Source organism: Podarcis liolepis (genome assembly GCF_965112155.1).
Source record: "Podarcis liolepis genome assembly, chromosome: 1".
Classification (NCBI taxonomy): domain Eukaryota; kingdom Metazoa; phylum Chordata; class Lepidosauria; order Squamata; family Lacertidae; genus Podarcis; species Podarcis liolepis.
In genome coordinates this window covers 94,690,471-94,708,873 of record NC_139554.1, presented here as the reverse complement: position 1 = coordinate 94,708,873, position 18,403 = coordinate 94,690,471, and the positions used below count along the sequence as shown (strand labels likewise).

General features: G+C 40.3%; 1 long non-coding RNA gene across 1 annotated transcript; it reads left to right on the top strand.

Moving 5' to 3' along the window:
- Positions 1–732: 732 nt before the first annotated feature.
- On the top strand, positions 733–14,432 carry LOC310686138. Its single transcript, XR_014515725.1, has 3 exons — positions 733–816; positions 3,878–4,068; positions 14,349–14,432. It is a non-coding gene; the product is annotated as an uncharacterized lncRNA (long non-coding RNA).
- Positions 14,433–18,403: the final 3,971 nt, after the last annotated feature.

The following is an 18,403-nucleotide window of genomic DNA, read 5'->3' as shown; positions in this document are numbered from 1 at the left end:
TTATTAGAAAACTACAAATTGTGTGGGAAATGGCATCTTAAAATCCTTGGATCTTGGTGTGTTGACACTTTTTATATACGCAATAAATTTTCACTGAGCAGAAATAAATCTCCAATCCATGCAGCAATGTAAGGAACCATAGATGCCTAAGGCCTTCTCTCTCAAAAGGCTATAAATTTCTGTCACCTAACTTTTTCTTTAAATAAAAGAAACCCAACAAAAAACCCTCTCTCTATTTCATTTAGACAGAAACATATTGTGGCACGATAACAAAAGGCATCCATATGCTTGGCAAGTTAATTAGTGTGCCAGACATCTCGTGATCATATTCAAATCTTAGTTCATCTAATAAAGATTAAATATATCTTGCTGTTCACTATTTCCGCTAAGCGCCATCTGAACAAATGGTGTGTACTTCGTTAAACACCCACTCACAAAACATTAGTTATCTGAAGCTGATCTAATGCCACCTCTATATCACTCTAATGTCAAGCATTATTCAACAGTTACTTCTTTGCATTCCTAGATGGTAAAATAGCACTTTTTAAATACTTTAAAGAAAATATGTTGCTTCACAACTACTGCTACTGTTCAGCCAGTGCCTTAGGACAACCGTTTTTGCAACTTATACTACAATCCAAAGAGCTAGGAAAGTCATCTTATACCGAGTCAGACCACTGGTCCAAGTAGCTGAGTATTGTGGGTAACCCCTTTTTTTTTCAGGTAGGGGGTACTCCCACAGCCTCCTCAAGATTGAATCTGGGACTTCTTGCATGCAAAGCAGATGATCCACCACTGAGCCATAACTCTTTCCCAGTAAGTTCATACTAGTTCAGAGGCTAAGGCTGAAGCATCTCAGTACAGTAGTACCTCGGGTTACAGACGCTTCTGGTTACAGACTCCGATAACCCAGAAATAGTACCTCAGGTTAAGAACTTTGCTTTAGGATGAGAACAGAAATCGTGCTCCGGCGGCGTGGCAGCAGCAGGAGGCCCCATTAGCTAAAGTGGTGCTTCAGGTTAAGAACAGTTTCAAGTTAAGAACGGACCTCCGGAATGAATTAAGTTCTTAACCCGAGGTACCACTGTACTGTTGGAAAATATAGCTGTTTTCCTCATGCCTCTACCAGAACTGTATCAAAGCATCAGTAGCCATTGCAATGCCAAAATTTGCTTATACCATAGTGTACAGATACTCTGTAGTGAGAATCCTGTATTAACCATGAACAATGAGTACACTATGCATAGAGATGTAAGAAGGCAGTGACTTCTATTCCAACTTGTTTTCATCATAATCAGTGATTTTCCCGTTCTTCTGCATTTCAGTTTTTGCCGTAATTTCCGTTTCCTTTTCAGTTTTCAGCAGAATTCTTCAACCTATTATTATAAATTGATTTTACAAATATATTCCCAAAACTTAATTGCTCATAATTTTCCTTTTGGGAAAATTTTTTGTTCTTCGGTGTACACAATCTCTTCTGAAAAGCTTTTAAAAATGCTGATCATTAGGTAATCAATGCAGCCACCTGAGCATTATGATTTACATACACAATTTGATACCTTTCTGCAAATATGTAATAAAATGCTGCACATGAAAATGAGCAATAACAAACTATTTAACTGATAGTTAAATCATTACTCATACCTAGCAGCATATTTAAAAGGCTATTGCAAAATTTTAATTACTGTACAGTAGATCTACCTATCTACTGATGGACTAATATAGAAGCAGACAGAAACCAAATCATTCATAGCTTTGGGTGGATGGCGGAATGACAGAATCCTTCATTTATAGTGGTGGTAGCTCTAACAAGATGTAAGATTGATTGATTCAGTTGTGAGGTTCATATAGTCATTTTTCTCTCTAAGCCAAGGCTAGGGATATTTGAGAACATCTTCAGTAAGCAGCAGATGGGACAGCTTAATAAGGATTTTCAGCTATTTAGAAATGAGAGGATATAATGTAAATATTTATTTTTAGTTTTTCTGTTCTAATGGAATGAGTTCCACAGTGACTAGGCAAGGCAGCTAATGTCTTTGGTCACCTAGGTTTCATTTTCTGCTGCACATTCAATCCATATAGTCTAAGCTCCTAGAGTTCTTTCAGACTGACAAGAGACATTTTGGTTGAGGGGATCCCCCCCCTTCTTCTACATTGCTGTGCACTGAATTTCTGTACCACTGTTTTGCTATTCTGATGTTGGTGGTGTGTTTTTTTGTGGGGATTTTATTTGGTGATTCTATTGTAAACTGTATTTATTTTAATTGCTATATTTTTTTTTGTCTATATGCACTGCACAAATTCTGCCCGTGAAGTTCCCTAAGGAATATGCATTCCCCATTTTTGGACTGTTAGAATTTGTGTCCTATTTAAATATCTACTGGGTGTGTTTAAATTGCATAGAAAGAAGATGTATCACAAAAGAAGATGCAATTTTCTTCTGCAACAGTTTAAAAGAGAGAGGCATAAATACCTTACATTTAACTAATAGAACATGAAGTTTCTCAAATGGTTTTCTTACTTTTTTAATGGCTTGTTTTCTATAGATAGCTGGTTGAGGATACGCTGTCAAAAATGAGATGCTTCAATGCTGCCAAATATTATAAATATTCATATTTATGAATGAAAAATGTCTGTCAGTGACTATAAGTTTTTGTAATGATTGGCTGAGATCCAGCAGTTAATATGCACACATTGAGACTTCCTCTTCCCTGAGCACAGTAACTCTGTGTATGCAGAGCAGGATATTCCTAAAGGCACATGAAACATTCCCTTATTAAACAGAAACAAAAGAAAGGCCCCTGTACATGCAAAGCTTTGAATTACCCCCATCGTTCAACACCATCTTCAGTAAGTGAAGGAATTTTCTTCTAAGCAATTTTCTTCTACCATGGAAAATGAACAGTACTGCACAGCTAGTTTCGATGGTGGCCTTTGGTGGGTTCTCCCTTGGGTGAAATGAAAGGCTAGTCACAGCATGAAATAGGATTTTCACTCACGAGCAGTTCAGAGCTTTCCCCCCAGTCTTTTCATGGTACTTTCCTCAGAACTGGTGTCAAATAATTGACCTTTCCCACAACATATGCCAGGTAATATTTTCATCTATGTGAGCACTTATTGAATTCCAAACAACTTCCCAGTCTCCTCTGCTTACACAGTCTACTCCAGATGCCTCCTTATTTTACTAGTCGACTATTCTATGCATGGACTCTACTTCTTCATTATATAGCTTAACCTTGTGCTCATCAGAGACTCATTAGGCAGTAACAGAGAAACCGAATCCCCACATCCAACCTACATCCGGAGCCAGTGTCAAGATACTCAAAGACTAGGTGTTTGCAAAAGATGGACTTCCATTTTCAGTTGCATTAACAGGCACAAACAATGGATTCCACCTATCTGAGACTGAGCCAGTTCTGTCTACACTCCATTTCCTTCATTACTGTTAATGGCTCACTTTGTTTAAAAGATGTAACCATAAGATAATATCTTATTGCTTTTATGAGCACATTTTGGTCAGCCACAGTTCAATGTCTTGTTTTTACTCTCAAGGCTACATACTCATTCTCCAAGTATGCAGCATTTTCCATACATCATTGGCAGTGGAAGGTTGACAGTTCAACAATAAAAGTCCACCACAGATGCTGTAATCCCTTATTACATCACAGATGGTGGCATATGAATGCAGCACTGATGTATATGTATAATGCAAGGAAAAAAATAAGACACATGATTCCTGATCCCGAGCCCTGCATACACTCCTCCACACATACACACAGAAGCCCTAGTACACCACACCTCTCCTCTCATCGTGTTCTAACATTGGAGAAGAAATCCAGGTTTGTTTTGTACTAGACTCATTCTGTCTCCATGCCAGAGCCAGGAGGTGACAAGGAGAAAAAGGAGAGAGAAGCTTTTGGACTTTTCGAGCCCATGATCACCCCAAAGGTCATAAACCACAGTTTGTGAAGCTGCAAATGAACATCTAAACCAGACCAGAGTTTACCCAGCCATGAGGACATTTTCTTTTTTCCTAACTACTCAACTGAGCTGAATTACTGCAGGCAGGTAAGCTCTGGGAAAGCAAGCAGATGTCACAACATTGCAGTGGATCATGTTCCCCCTTCCAGGAAGACTGAGAAAATAAATCTGTTTGGTGGCTGTTGAAAGTTCAGCTATCTTCTACTCAAAACACAAATACGCATAACACCACAGAAGAGGCAAGGACATTTCAAGATAAACAGAGTTAAGAGCTCAGCAGTGTTTCATATTCAAGGCTACAAGAGCAAAGCAGATGAGTGCGAGGCCTCCATTCAAAATGAATGGATAAATATATGCGAGTAGGTCTCTCAGCGTGGGGTTTTTTTTTAAAGCCTAATACAGAATTTTCTGTATGATTCAAGGGCAGCAAATATAAACTAAAGCAACAAATGAAGGGCTAAAATAAATTAGAATATTAATTCTATGGAAAATGGTATCATTCTCCTTAGAGTTGAGGATATATTATTTGTCTGTGGTTACTCAGTTCCATATGCTTGCATGGGAGAGAGTTTCCCCAAGCTAATTTTTATTTCACTTCTCTCCCCTCCCCCCTCCAGTGGTGCTGGCAACAATCACTGAATATGGTTTGGTGTGTATTTTTATATCTAGCTCGTCAGCAAATATAACCCAGTAACCACTTCTGAAATTGATGGAGTTCTGCTTATATACATCCCAACAGCAGAATAATTGGCCTATAGTTCCGCCTCTCTTCAGCTTTATGTTTGACAATATATAACACTGCCATGACAGCAAACTTTTTTAAGCAGAGTAATCCACATATCTGAAACATAGTAAAAGTTTACATCCTACACTCAAGGGAAATGTAGGACAACCAAAAAAAAGGACATGTATTTATAAGGGGAAAGCTGAAAAAGAGAATATCACATACAATCTGAAAAGGATAAAGTGTTCACAAGCATTTCAGAGAAATCACATCCATTAGAAAAAAATAAATACAAATGCCTTCAGGGCAAGAAAGAGGAAACAAAGGGGCATTTTTTATTATCCTTTATTACATCACAAAAAGGGACATGTATCCCACTCCCTATTCTGGGTCTCTAAGCTTTTAAGTCCATCCCTCCTGGAGTATCTGTTTTGACCTTCCTCAGATGCAAATACTCTCTTGGCCTGACCATTGGTTGTTGCAAGCTATTATGCTAATATTCTGCTATCCAGATCTTATTTGAAGGCATATAGCTTAACACGAAGCATGGTGGCATCTTGAAAAGGGATGGGAAGTGGAGAGAGAACAGAAGAATGTTTCCTAGATAAAGGTAGGAGGAGAAAGTAATTAAGAGCTCATGCTGGTAAAATTGCAGGTTCAGAGTGGTGGAGAAAGGCAAAGGACAGACTTATCAGAATTTGTCATCACGGCATTTTACTGAAATTAAGAGAACTTGAAAATCAAAGGAGCCAATTTTAGAGGGGCCATGAAAAGAGAATCATTTCAGAGGGTAACTTCCTTGTTTTGCAGTGCAAGAGCAGATGCTATAGTGTCAGAGGGTGAAAGAGGGCAAGGCAAGGAAGGGGTCAAAGAACACTTTTCAGCCACTACAAAGGGGCTTCTGTGCATATTGTACCTCATTCGGAAACTAGCCTATGAATCAAACCAATGGGCTTATGGTATGTTAACTGTTGTTCTTTAAGAAAGCTTATGTTTAAATATGTTTTTAAAAAACTGTCAAATAATTGCCTGCGCATGATTGATGCATTTTATTTCAAGAAAATGCAAGAAAATAATATGAAAGCCTCAGGGGACAGTGTCTTTTGGCATATGCTCTTCTTGCACATTTCTAAAAAATGTGGTGGTACACACCATCTCGAGGAGTAAGAAAACTGCTAAGACTAATAGAAACTGTCAGAAATGTGGCACTTCCATTTAAATCATGGAATTTACATTTTGCTGCTTTATTACTGCATGATCCTAAGGACATCCCGCTGAGTTCAATGGGGTTTACTATTCAGTATGCGTGCTTAGGATTGTGGCTCTTGAACAGATTGACTTGCAAAACAAATAATATGCCACCACATTTCCACAAAACTCAAAGGTTTCTTTTTTTTTAAAATCAGATTTCAGTTTTCTTACCTTGGTGGCAGTATGATATAGCAAGCCCAAAGTGGTTGTTTTTACATCCCCTGGAATGAGATCAGGGGAAGATCAGGGGAATGCAAATATCTGTCTGTATGTAATAAAGCCTACTAGTGAACTACCATAGTGCACCGTGAGAACAATAAGAAGAGGACAAATAGGGGGTGGGGGTGGGGAGAAGGACCACCTTCGCACTTTAAAGCAAAGAGTTATGAACTGAGAGGGGCAGATGAATTGGAGAACGCAGGGAGTTATGAACAGACACCTGCAATTTAACTCTCTCCCCCCCCCCCCAGCTCACAAAGCCATAATGGATGTGAATACAGCTCAGGACCACAATATCTCAAGGACTCTGCCTTAACAACTTAAGAAAACTGCAGTGATTTGAAAGCAAACTTGAGAAATTTCACTGTTTACTCCACTGTTCCAGGTAGACTTGTCCACTTTTGTTAAGGCCTCTGGAGTTGCGCCTTTGACAGCCATTTCATGTTCAGCCATTATCAGATAATAATGTTATCTGCAAATCAACCTGTAGTTTGAGTTCTAGGAATACCCCAAACTAGTCTGTTTAGTGATCAGTTGGCAACCCAAAATCAAGGCAGAACCAAAGTTCTCTGCTTCAAATCTCCCCATGGCTTGACAATTTTATACAGTGGTGCCTCGCAAGACGAAAAGAATCCGTTTTGTGATTCTCTTTGTCTAGCGGTTTTTTTTGTCTTGTGAAGCAAGCCCATTGACGGATTAGCGGATTAGCGCTATTAGCGGCTTTTAGCAGCTTATCGGCTTATCGGATCAGCTGATAAGCGGCTTAGCAGCTTAGAAAAAGGGGGGAGGGGAAAAAACCCACAGGAACTCGCAAGACATTTTCGTCTTGCGAAGCAAGCCCATAGGAGATTCGTTTTGTGAAGCACCTCCGAAATGGAAAACTCTTTCATCTAGCGAGTTGTTGGAGGGGAATTTCCAGCCGGTGGCAGAGGACAGATGGACTCCAGGAGACATAGGTGTAAAAACCAAACTAAAACGAAAGCTTTATTACTAAGCAAATAAACACAAACTCTGGTGGATGTTATTCCTGCAGGCAAGCAACAAAACTCAGCTTTTTTCCTTTATAGCAACGGTCACCTGCAGCCAATTAATCCCAGAAACTTCTTAAAGGTATACACACATGTTTCTGTGCCGAATGTCCTCTAACACCCCCTCTCGTTCAAACAGAAACAAATAGTATTTTAAACAGAACAGAACAGAACATATTTACATATCACACACAGCAACTCCCAACTTTGCTACCAGTCGTGTATGTTTTTCAAAGGTTAACGCTTTTGTGAATACATCCGCCACATTTTGTGCACTTTCACAATACTTCAGCATTATCTGGTTCTGTTTTACGTTTTCAGCTACATTCTGATATTTAATTTCCAAATGCTTTGATTTGTTTCTAAACTGGTCAGATCCAGACAAGGTTATCACGGCTTGATTATCTTCCATAACTTGAATAGGATAATTACACTGTACGTTTATATCCTTGAGGATCTGAACATAAAATTTAACTTCATTACATAATTCTGATAATGCACAGTATTCGGCCTCAGTTGATGATGTGGCCACTATACTTTGTTTTTTGGATTTCCAACCTATTAAAGAATCTCCAAATTGAAAAACCATTCCAGAAATTGATTTTTTATCAGGCAGGTTGGCCCAATCGCTGTCAACGTAACACTGCAATTTTGTGGAACTTGAAGATGGTAATCTTAAACAATAATCAAGTGTTTGCTTTAGATACCGGAAAATGCGTTTTAAACCTTTCCAGGCATTTTCTGTAGGACAGCTTACTAGTCTGCTTAGTATTCCAACTGCATAACTCAAATCTGGTCTGCTCCACAATGAAATGTATAATAAACTTCCAACTATTGAATGGTACATTTCAGGATTTACAGGTTCTGTGTATTCTCCTTCATTTTTGAAGAAACCTATTTCCATTGGGGTTTTTACTCCCTTGCAGTTTTGCATATTGTTTCTTTCAAGTAGCTCCATTATTTTGTCTTTTTGACTCAACAAAAAACTTCCATCGTTTGTTCTTTGAATTTCTAAACCAAGATAATTTTTTACTGGCCCCAAATCTCTTACTTTAAATACCTTTCTTAGTTGTTCTGCAAATTTTTCCACTTGCTTGTCACCTTTTGTAGAGTAAAGCAAATCATCAACATAACACAAACACAATTCTTGTTTATCACCCTTTCCTTTAGTGTACAAGCAGTTATCAGCTAAGCTTCTTTTAAAACCAAGATTTTTTAAAGCATTATCAAGACACTCGTTCCAATTTCTAGCTGACTGTTTGAGCCCATAAATTGCTTTGTTCAGCCTATATACAGAATTCTGTTCTCCTGCCTCAAAACCTGGCGCTTGATTCATAAAAATCTCTTCTTGCAGATTTGCGTTAAGATAAGCTGTTTCAATATCAAAATGGTTTACCTTAAACCCACGTTGTGCTGCAAGAGCTAGCAATAAACGTACACTTTCACTCCTTGCAGTAGGAGAAAAGGTTTCATCAAAGCTTTCACCTTTTCTTTGAGTAAAGCCTTGTGCTACCAGTCTGGCTTTGTACTTAACATCACCATCTGCCAAGTGTTTTATTTTATACACCCATCTACAGCCCACTGCCTTTTTTCCTTCTGGCAATGGCTCAATGGTAAAGACATTGTGTTCTGCTAAAGATTTCATTTCTGCTTTCATTGCATTTTTCCACCTTACTATTTCCTGGTGTGGTAACTTTAAAACTTCCTCATAATCACAAGGTTCCTTTTTCACATCAACAGTTTTAACTTCTTGTATAGTAAACCTTTCTGGAGGTACCCCCTTATTGCTTCTTTGTGACCTTCTAACTTGAATACTCTCCCCCTCTGAACTATCTTCCCCTTCTGATTCATCCTGCTCAGGAGAAATTGGTTCAGCTTTAGGAGATTGTGTACTGGGATCCTCATCCCCTGAATCCTCATCACTGTCACTTTCAGAACCTTCTTTAATTTGTGGCTTTTCTTCCTCAGATTTCACAAATTTATCTGTATCATCAGAAGATAACACAACTTCTGAATTTCCATGTAAACGAACCCAACCATCTTGCTCACAAAACTCTGCATGTCTTGATATTACAACTCTGCCACGCCCTAGTGCAAAACGATACCCCTTTGACCAAGTTTGATAGCCAACAAACCTAAGTTTCTTTGCCTTGGGCTCTCCTTTCCTTCTCTGTCCTTTTGGGATGTGAACCCAAGCCCAGCAACCAAAAGTTTTAACATGGTCCAAAAAGGGTTTTTTTCCATAAAGCAAAAAATGAGGGGTGTTGTTAATGGTAGAATGAAACAATCTGTTCTGTATGTAGTTAGCACACAGAATTCCTTCCCCCCAATACTTCCTGGATAGGCCAGAATCATATAGCATTGAATCTAGCATTGTTTGTAAAGATCTTATCTTGCGTTCTGCAACTGAATTTTCTTCAGGCGAAAAAGGACACGATTTACGGTGACTAATACCACGCTTTTTCAACCAAACTTGGAGGGCTTCAGACATGAACTCGCCTCCACGGTCACTTTGCAACTGGGTAATTTTGTAGGGAAACTGCCTTTCTATATAGTTGACCCAATTCTTAATCACTTGACCAGTTTCACTTTTGTGTTTCAACAGATATACCCAAGTATACCGGCTATAATCATCCACAAGAATCAAAAAAAACTTTGCTCCTCCTTCAGACTCTGCAAATGGCCCACAAAGGTCTGAATGTACTAAAGCAAATGGCCTCTTGCTTATTCTAGTACTTTCAGGATAAGACCCTCGCTTACTTTTAGACTCCTTGCAGGTATTGCAGTCTAGAAAAACTGAACATTTTTTCATTTTAATTCCCTTGCTTAATTCTGGCATTTTCGCAATACTGCGGAAATTGGCATGCCCCAAACGACGATGCCACAGATGCTGACACTCATCATGCAAGGCTCTATTATAGGCTTTAACACATGCCCCAGACTCACTTACTAGCTGGTCTTTCAAAACAAACAAACCATTTTGTAGCGACGCTGTAACCACTTTTCCAGCTTTCTCTATTCTACAGCCTGAACCAGAAAAGGTTACTTTAAATCCCTGCTTAACAAGACTTGTAACTGAAAGCAAATTATTTTCTAAACTTGGTACACATAAAACATTGGTAAACTTGGTACTTAAACAGTTGATATTCACACTACCCTTTCCAGCTGACTCATGCACTGTTCCATCAGCTAGTACTACATTTACAGATTTACAAGGCTGCTTTTCTACAAGGCTTTGTGCAGACTTGACAAAAATGTTTGTCGCTGCTGAGTCTAAAATCCAGTCTTGTCCAACGTCGTGACTGGTGCCTCGAACTGCTGCAGAAACATACTGGATTCGATTCTTCCTGTCTCCTCGCTTCCCAGCAAACGCAGGCCGCCCTTGTCTTGTATTTTCTCCCACAGACACAGTGCACTGTCGTACTAAATGCTTAGTTGACCCACAACGATAGCATCTTCTAACTGTGAACGCTGCTTCCTCTCTGTGGTCTACAACCTCTTTAGGATGCCGCTCCTCATCAGTTGCATATCTTTTACTGGACTGCCTCCCATTTCTGGAGTTACGGTGAGGGGTTGTGGCCTTCCTCTCATGGCGTCTTTCCTCCTCATCAAGCAAACGGCCAGTTAAGAAATGCATTGTTAATTGGCTTTCTGGGATTGCTTCCAGAGTCATCACTAAATTGTCCCATGACTCAGGAAGTGAAGACAGCACAATATAAACTTTTCTCTGTTCAGAAAAATGTTCCCCAAGTTCATTTAACTGTGAAAACAAATCACGCATTCTTTGAAGGTGTGTTGAAACACATTCACCCTCACTTAGTCTGGCTCGGTACAGAGCTCTCGTTAGAGTAATTTTGCTGCCAGCAGTGTCTCTAATATGTATCGCTCTCAGTGCTTGCCAAATCTCACTTGCTGTTTCAAGGTTTCGCACATGAGATAACTGAGACTTCTCTAAACTCAAAATTAAATTGGCATAGGCTTTGTCCTCCAGCCTTTGGTCTGCTTCATCTACTTCTTCATCCTCCTCTTTTACAGGAGGGTTAACAATAACAGTCCAACATTGTTCTTTCTTTAAAAACGCCTGCATCTGTAAACTCCATGACATATAATTGGACTCTCCCAGTTTCTCTACTGGAAAATAGGAAGCTCCCCCTTGAGCTCCAGCTCCAAGTCCAGCCATGGCACCACCCAGCTTTCAGCTTTCCACTCAGTTCTTACTCACACGTGGCTTGAAGAAAAAAGTTCGGCTCCTGGTCCCAAACAGACACTCCCTGCCGATGCCTTCACACAGCCAGCTGCTTGAGAAACGCTGAGTTGCTTCCAGTCTCTGGGTTCTTTTCACGCTCTGTCTCTGCCCACTCAGGACTGGGGACTGGGCCCATAACCTGTTGGAGGGGAATTTCCAGCCGGTGGCAGAGGACAGATGGACTCCAGGAGACATAGGTGTAAAAACCAAACTAAAACGAAAGCTTTATTACTAAGCAAATAAACACAAACTCTGGTGGATGTTATTCCTGCAGGCAAGCAACAAAACTCAGCTTTTTTCCTTTATAGCAACGGTCACCTGCAGCCAATTAATCCCAGAAACTTCTTAAAGGTATACACACATGTTTCTGTGCCGAATGTCCTCTAACACGAGTTTTCCATCTTGCGAGGCATTCGTATTGCGGAGCACCACTGTATTGTCACACCTGCTTTGCATGTGGAAGATCCCTGGTTTATCTCTGGGTAGGGCTGGGAATACCCCCCCACACACCTGAAACCCTGGAGAGCCTCTTCCAGTTAGTGTGGACAGTACTGAAGTAGATGGATGAACAGTCTGAATCAGTATAAAGCAGCTTCCCATTTTGACTATTCGGCAATGAGGCAGCTGCCTAAGGCAGCTGAATTTGAATGTCACCAAAGTGCAGGCAGCAAATGGTTAGTTACTGAATTTATTATTCCTATAATGTTACTGTCAGGAAGAGGAAAGTAGGGATTTTCTGCCTCAGGGGCCAAAATAACTTGCCTGGCCTTTGGTACTATGCATCATAATTGGGACAGGAGTCCCAATTTGCTCTTCACTTCAGACAGCAACACGTTTTCATGAGGCTCTGTGGAAAAGCTTCACTTGATATATTTTTGCCTGTTTTGAAGTCCACACTGTCTTATACAAATTAGACCATTGGTCCATCTAGCCCAGTAATGTCTACATTGATGTTTCAGACAGAGCAGATATCCAGCCCTATCTGGAGATGCTCACAACTGAACCTGGGACCTTCTGCATGCAAAGGAGATGCTCTCATCACTGAGCGGTGGCCCTTCCCTAAGCTCTACTTTCAGTGCCCTCCCATGTGCTGGCTCTGCTTCAGACCTAACTTCAAGCATTTCATGTGGGTTAAAAAAGCGACATTTGTCTTCAGGTCCTGTGCTCAATGTCTCCTTTGGTTCTTCAGACTTAATATTCACTTCTCCAGATATCTGCAGCAATCTCCTAAAATCAAATCCTCATGATAGTTGATCAGCATTTTAATGTAAATTTCTCCCAATCAATACTTTTTTATATGCAGTTCTGACTAATGTACAGATATTTGCAAGAAATTTTTCCTAATGTCCTGCATTTTTAAAGGCTATTTTCACTAATATATGTATTTTTATGCACACTTTTCACTAAAATAAGCTTTTTTTTGCAAACATTGGTTGGTTGGTTGGTTGGTTGGAGAATTGCATCACATCAGAGAAGTGGAAAAGATTACTGTATTTCAAATTTGTTACAGTCGCTTTTAAATGCAAACTGAATCAAATACCTCTCCCTATATGTAGCTATCCTTTTGAATTATTCTGGCTTTCCAAATCCCAGGGGGAGAAAATACATTCTGTAGGTATTCTATTTTATTTATTTATTATTTATTGAATTACTATCCTGCCCTTCATCAAAGGGTTATGGAGCAGTTTACAATATAAAAAACAAAAATACGTAACAAGCTATACATTATTTAAAAGAATCACACCCTATATATATATGAATAGCCAGATTGTAACAAATGACAGCTGTCAATTCTACGGTATAAAAAATACACTGTATCTGAAGAAGTGTGCCTGCACACGAAAGCTCATACCAAGAACTAACTTAGTTGGTCTTTAAGGTGCTACTGGAAGGAATTTTTTATTTTGACTATGGCAGACCAACACGGCTACCTATCTGTAACTGAATTCTACGGTATGTAAGTTATGGAACTTCAGACACCAGTGACTTGAAAGGTTGGGAGGTGGAAGGAGCCATGGGCAATGGGGGGCCTAATGTTATATGTCCTGTATCACTAACTGTAGTATCGGGTAGTGGGAATGGGGGTGTCATCCACTGTAAAAAATAAACAACAACAGCAACAGAATGCTGAGTCTAAAGAAATTTATGTTATTTTGCTTTTCGATTTCCAGCACCATATAGTTAAGGTCAAGGTTAAGTCTGAAGGGGCAGCGAGGGTATACAAGGGGGCGGCACAAGAGAGATTTCCAGTGCAAGAATTATAAATTGCTGGCAGAAACTTAAGAGGGAAGAGCACTACTAACAAGAATATCTCAAGTCTGCTTTTAAATCACTGCAATTCTTTAAAGTTGACAGGGCAGGAGGTCATTTATTGTTATTACTCTTATTTATTTCATTCCTGAATGGCTTCCTATGAAGCATCTCAAAGCAATTTCAGAAGACAATAAAACACATATAAAACAATGGCACTTATAAAAACAGTTAAAGCATTTGCGTATTTAGAAAGAGTTTTGAACCATCGCATCTCTCAAAACACAGTTCCACACACCCTCCTTCATCTCCTCAATAGGAAGAAGAATAAATAAGTGGGGAAGACAAATAAGTCACTGCTTAATCATTTTCATGTCACCAGAATCCTTTTACAGATGAGGATATGCCAAAGAGAAAATGTTCCTCTCCTCCTTGGTGTAACTCTGACTGTAATGAGATCCTTTCAATGGCTGGTGGCGTGAAAATGATAATAAATGCAGAATTTCCATGTCCAAAGCAGTAATAGACATTAAGGAGGAGGAGGAAGAGGAGGGGAGAAAGGGAAGGTTTGTTGTCCATGTATTCATACGAAAAGGACTGTTGAAGCCTCAGTCATTAAAGTGACTAGACATTTCTCTCATTTCCACAGGTGCTAATGAACAGAAGGCTGGAATCTCTGCTTCTTGCCAATAAATCTCTTTCAGTTCGGAGAGATGTGAATCACTTTCATACAAGACAAAGTAGGATGGAAAGAAAATGGAAAGAGAAAACGAATTTTGGGATAAAGGTGCAAAAATACTGAACTCTTTCCCCAGAAACTAGAATGTAATGAAACGAAGTCCTATTGAGTATTGGCTTCCTGATACATTAATGAAGCCTGCAGAACATCTTGAGCTGTCATTCAAGGTGAAATTGGAGACATCTAAGGCTGGTGAAACATCTTCTGCGGGAGAAGCCAAATACAAGAAAATATAAGGGGATGGGGTGAAATAACAAGATATTCAAGCAATATTTCAGAAGCTACCTACTAGCCGAGGTGTGTGTATGTCACAGGTACTGTTAGAAACCAGAATCACCATTCTCACCATTGCCAATGTGGCCTTCCAAGAAATGCAACAAGGTGAAATTGTGAAAATAATGGGGAAATAGTGGTCAGAAGTGGTTAAAGAATAGCCACTGAGGAGAGGAGAATGGATGATTGGTAATTTGGGAATGAAATGGGGCTGAGCATTTCTGGTTGTTTCTCTACTAACATAAAACACGATGTATTGTTTTTTAAATGACTACTGTTAAAAGCACTGGTGTGAAATGCGTAGTTTGAGCCTCAGTCACATCCTGGGTGATACGGAACGGGGGGGGGGGATGTCTTCACCTCCTTCTTCGCTACAATATATCCATTTATTTCCATCTGCCAAGCCCTTCCTCCGGGCGATGCCAGGTGACAGACTATGCAAACATGGACCATTGTCTTCTCAGGATGTGCTTATCTGTGCATATCTCCAGCTCTCTGCATATTCCCCCCTCCCTGCTCCATCCAGCTCTCTGCATATTCCCCCCTCCCTCCTCCATCCAGCTCTCTGCATATTCACCCCTCCCTCCTCCATATGTTAATCTGTGTAACCCAACCTCTTAATGTATTCATGATGTAACTGGGATGTATTTTGCACTGTATTCTGGGATATGGAGGGAAATTTCAAAAGTTCATGTCACCCCTTTCTCTCTGTTCAATCTCGCCTTGAACCTGTTGCGCAATAAACTTGGATCTTCTGCAGTTTGCTCCTGCGTCCGGCTGAGCTCATTTTCTTCCACAGGGACCCACGGACTTAGTCCGATGAGCTGGGTGGCAGAGTAACCCCGCACCCAGATTTTAGCCGTAACATGGGTAACCAGTGAAAAGGAATACATATACTGTATTCAGTTTTATTAGTCTGCAAAGGAAACATTCTGCTTAAGGTTTAGCTGTTTTGATGGAAAGAAGTTTCTCACACTGAATCCGGGTGCCTTCTTGCAAACTAATGTTGAGTACTGATACTTCACTGCCTCTAGGCCTCAGACCAGACTGGAACCTACTGGATCAAAGCAGCAACCATGATGGGACATGGATGGGACACCGAGAATTGTGTTTTTACCTAGTATAAAAGTAAAACCCATCTTATTTTCCCCCCTCTATGCGAATCTTTCCTCTATTTTCTTATGTGAATCTCTTGTTACTCAGCAATGGGGTGAAAGCAATACAGGTTGTTGTTTTTTATAGTATCCTGTCTTGCATTCCATGTCACCACACCCGTGGCCTGCATTTTGCAGTGTTCCTGGGTGCTTTGGCATTTTTGGCTGGGCATGGGAAGCTGTTAACAACAGCCAGCAGCCAGGAGCTTTTAAAGAAATCAAGGTGCAATAGGGCCTTTAAAGGGTAAAAGGAAGGACTTCTGTAACAAACAAAATAAGTGAGTGCAGAAACCTCAGGTGTGATTAGTAGCTGGTGTCTCTGGCTTCCTGCTGGAGGGGGGAGACATCATGAGGCAACTTGTCTTGTGGGGCATTCCCAGACAAGGACGTGCAGAACGCTGGACAAATGCTTAATGGAAAGAGAACAACACAATCCACCCTGGGCCAATGAGGTAAGCTCAGTCCATGCACCTTTCAAGATTTCTAATGCAACCTGCAAATGAGGCAGAAAAACAGAAGCCTCTATTATGGGAGAAGGAAGTCGCCTCTTAACTAACCTTAACTAGTCCCCTTCCAGAACAGATTCTGCTCCTGTAATAAGAAAACACCTGATACAATACATCACATCATTCTGGATTACCCTCTTCTTGACACCCTTTGCAGAGATCTCCTAGTGACTCCCATACAGCTTAAAATACCGATTCACAAAGAGTCTGTAATCCAGTATTTGTTGAGGGATGATTCTTCTGAAACTACCAGGATTGTTTTGGGGTATTTAGCTGAGATCGTTAAAGCAAAATCTAAAGTTGCCTGATTTATTCAGTGGTGGTTATCTAGTCTTTTATATATTGTATGTGTTTGGATCATCAATGTATTTGGATGACTTTGTATGATTTTATTGTTTAAACTTATGCCAATGAAGGCCAATAACAATAAATAACCTGTTTCTAGATTAAAATGTCTGAAAAATTATCCCGCTTTAGGGAGCTGCTCTACCTCCCTGATCATTTTGGTTGCCCTTTTCTATACTCAGTCCTTTTATGAGCTTGAGATTCCTCTCAGCCTTAGAAAACAGAATTCTGGACACTGTCTCATAGTGGTTGCTTCTTGCTGTTTTCATGTTTGTAGTTTTGGCATACTTCCCCTGATTAACCAAATGTCCTCTCTCATGACCAACTTGGACAGCCTTCTTAATATATGTTTCAATTTCTCCTTCCCCCTTTCCATAAGGCTGTAAAATGCACAGTGGAGCAATGTGATTGCTCCCTGGTTTCCTAGGTGCCTCGCTCCTTTCCATCTTAGCAAGCACAGAAATCTCACTGACCCTTTCTTCTTCAATTTGCTGCTAAGTTTACACATTGTGCTTCCCTGTAATTCTCCCTCAAACAAATGCTTCAGTGCTCAATTTAGTAAATAAAAGATTTATCTGTGAGCGGAAAAACACACGGTGAATCAGCAGTCATGATGAGTGGCTGCAGGAGAGGAGAGCTAAAAAGGAATAGACCTGCACATAAACTACAAGGGAAAACAAACAATGTTAAGAGATGGATTTCAGAGCTGGTCTTTCAAAAACACCATTACCAAACAGCAATAATGGCAGCAAGTGTGTGTGTGTGTGTGTGTGTGTGTAAAATACTCTGGCAGTCTCTTTATCCTTAAACACCAACTTTCAAATGTACTAGTAGGCACGGAAAAGGAATTTAAGCCCAAACAGAAAATGAACTAGATGTGATTTTATATTTTTAACATATAGACAATATCAGCAGCTGACACTCCTATCTCCTGGAGTGAGGTATTCCACTGGGCCCATGCTGGCAATCGTTGAAAGACTTGAGTGAGTTAAAAGCAAATCGAGGAGCCCACATGAGGCAAGCCCCAGTTAACTGCAACTCCATTTAATATAGGCACACCAAACAGAGCTGCAATGCTAAAAAGCCAATGCTCTCCCATAACTAGGTTATGGCCTCTGGGACCAAGGCAACTAAAAAAATCTAAGGTACAAGTGTCAAGCAACAGTAGCTGTTACAGGCATGCGACCTTAAGCAATACATTGTCTCATGGCACCTTTTCTCAAATCTTGCCCGGGGATTGGCTAGTGAATATGCATGGCAGTAGCAGTCCTATCAGTCAGTTATCTGTCCATTTCTGGCCACTCTTCCACTGAAAACGTAAGGCTTCAAATGAAACAACCACACTGCTGAGGTTCAAATACTCAAGAGGCTCACATGCAGTATAGGTATCACACAATATCCAGCTTCTTGCTCCAGCCTTCAGCATAGGCTACTTCAGTTATAATAGTGATCATTATCAGTAGTGAAGACATATATAGGGGGAAGGCTAGGAGAGCTGGTGAGCTCAGCTCTGTGATATGCAGTGGGCTGGCTATTTGGTTGAAGCGGCATCTCAACCTTGAGTCCCCAGATGTTGTTGGACTACAACTCCCATCATCCCTGACCACTGGTGCTGGTAGCTAGGGATGACGGGAATAATAGTCCAACAACATCTGGGACCCAAGGCTGAGAAAGTCTGGGTTGAAGG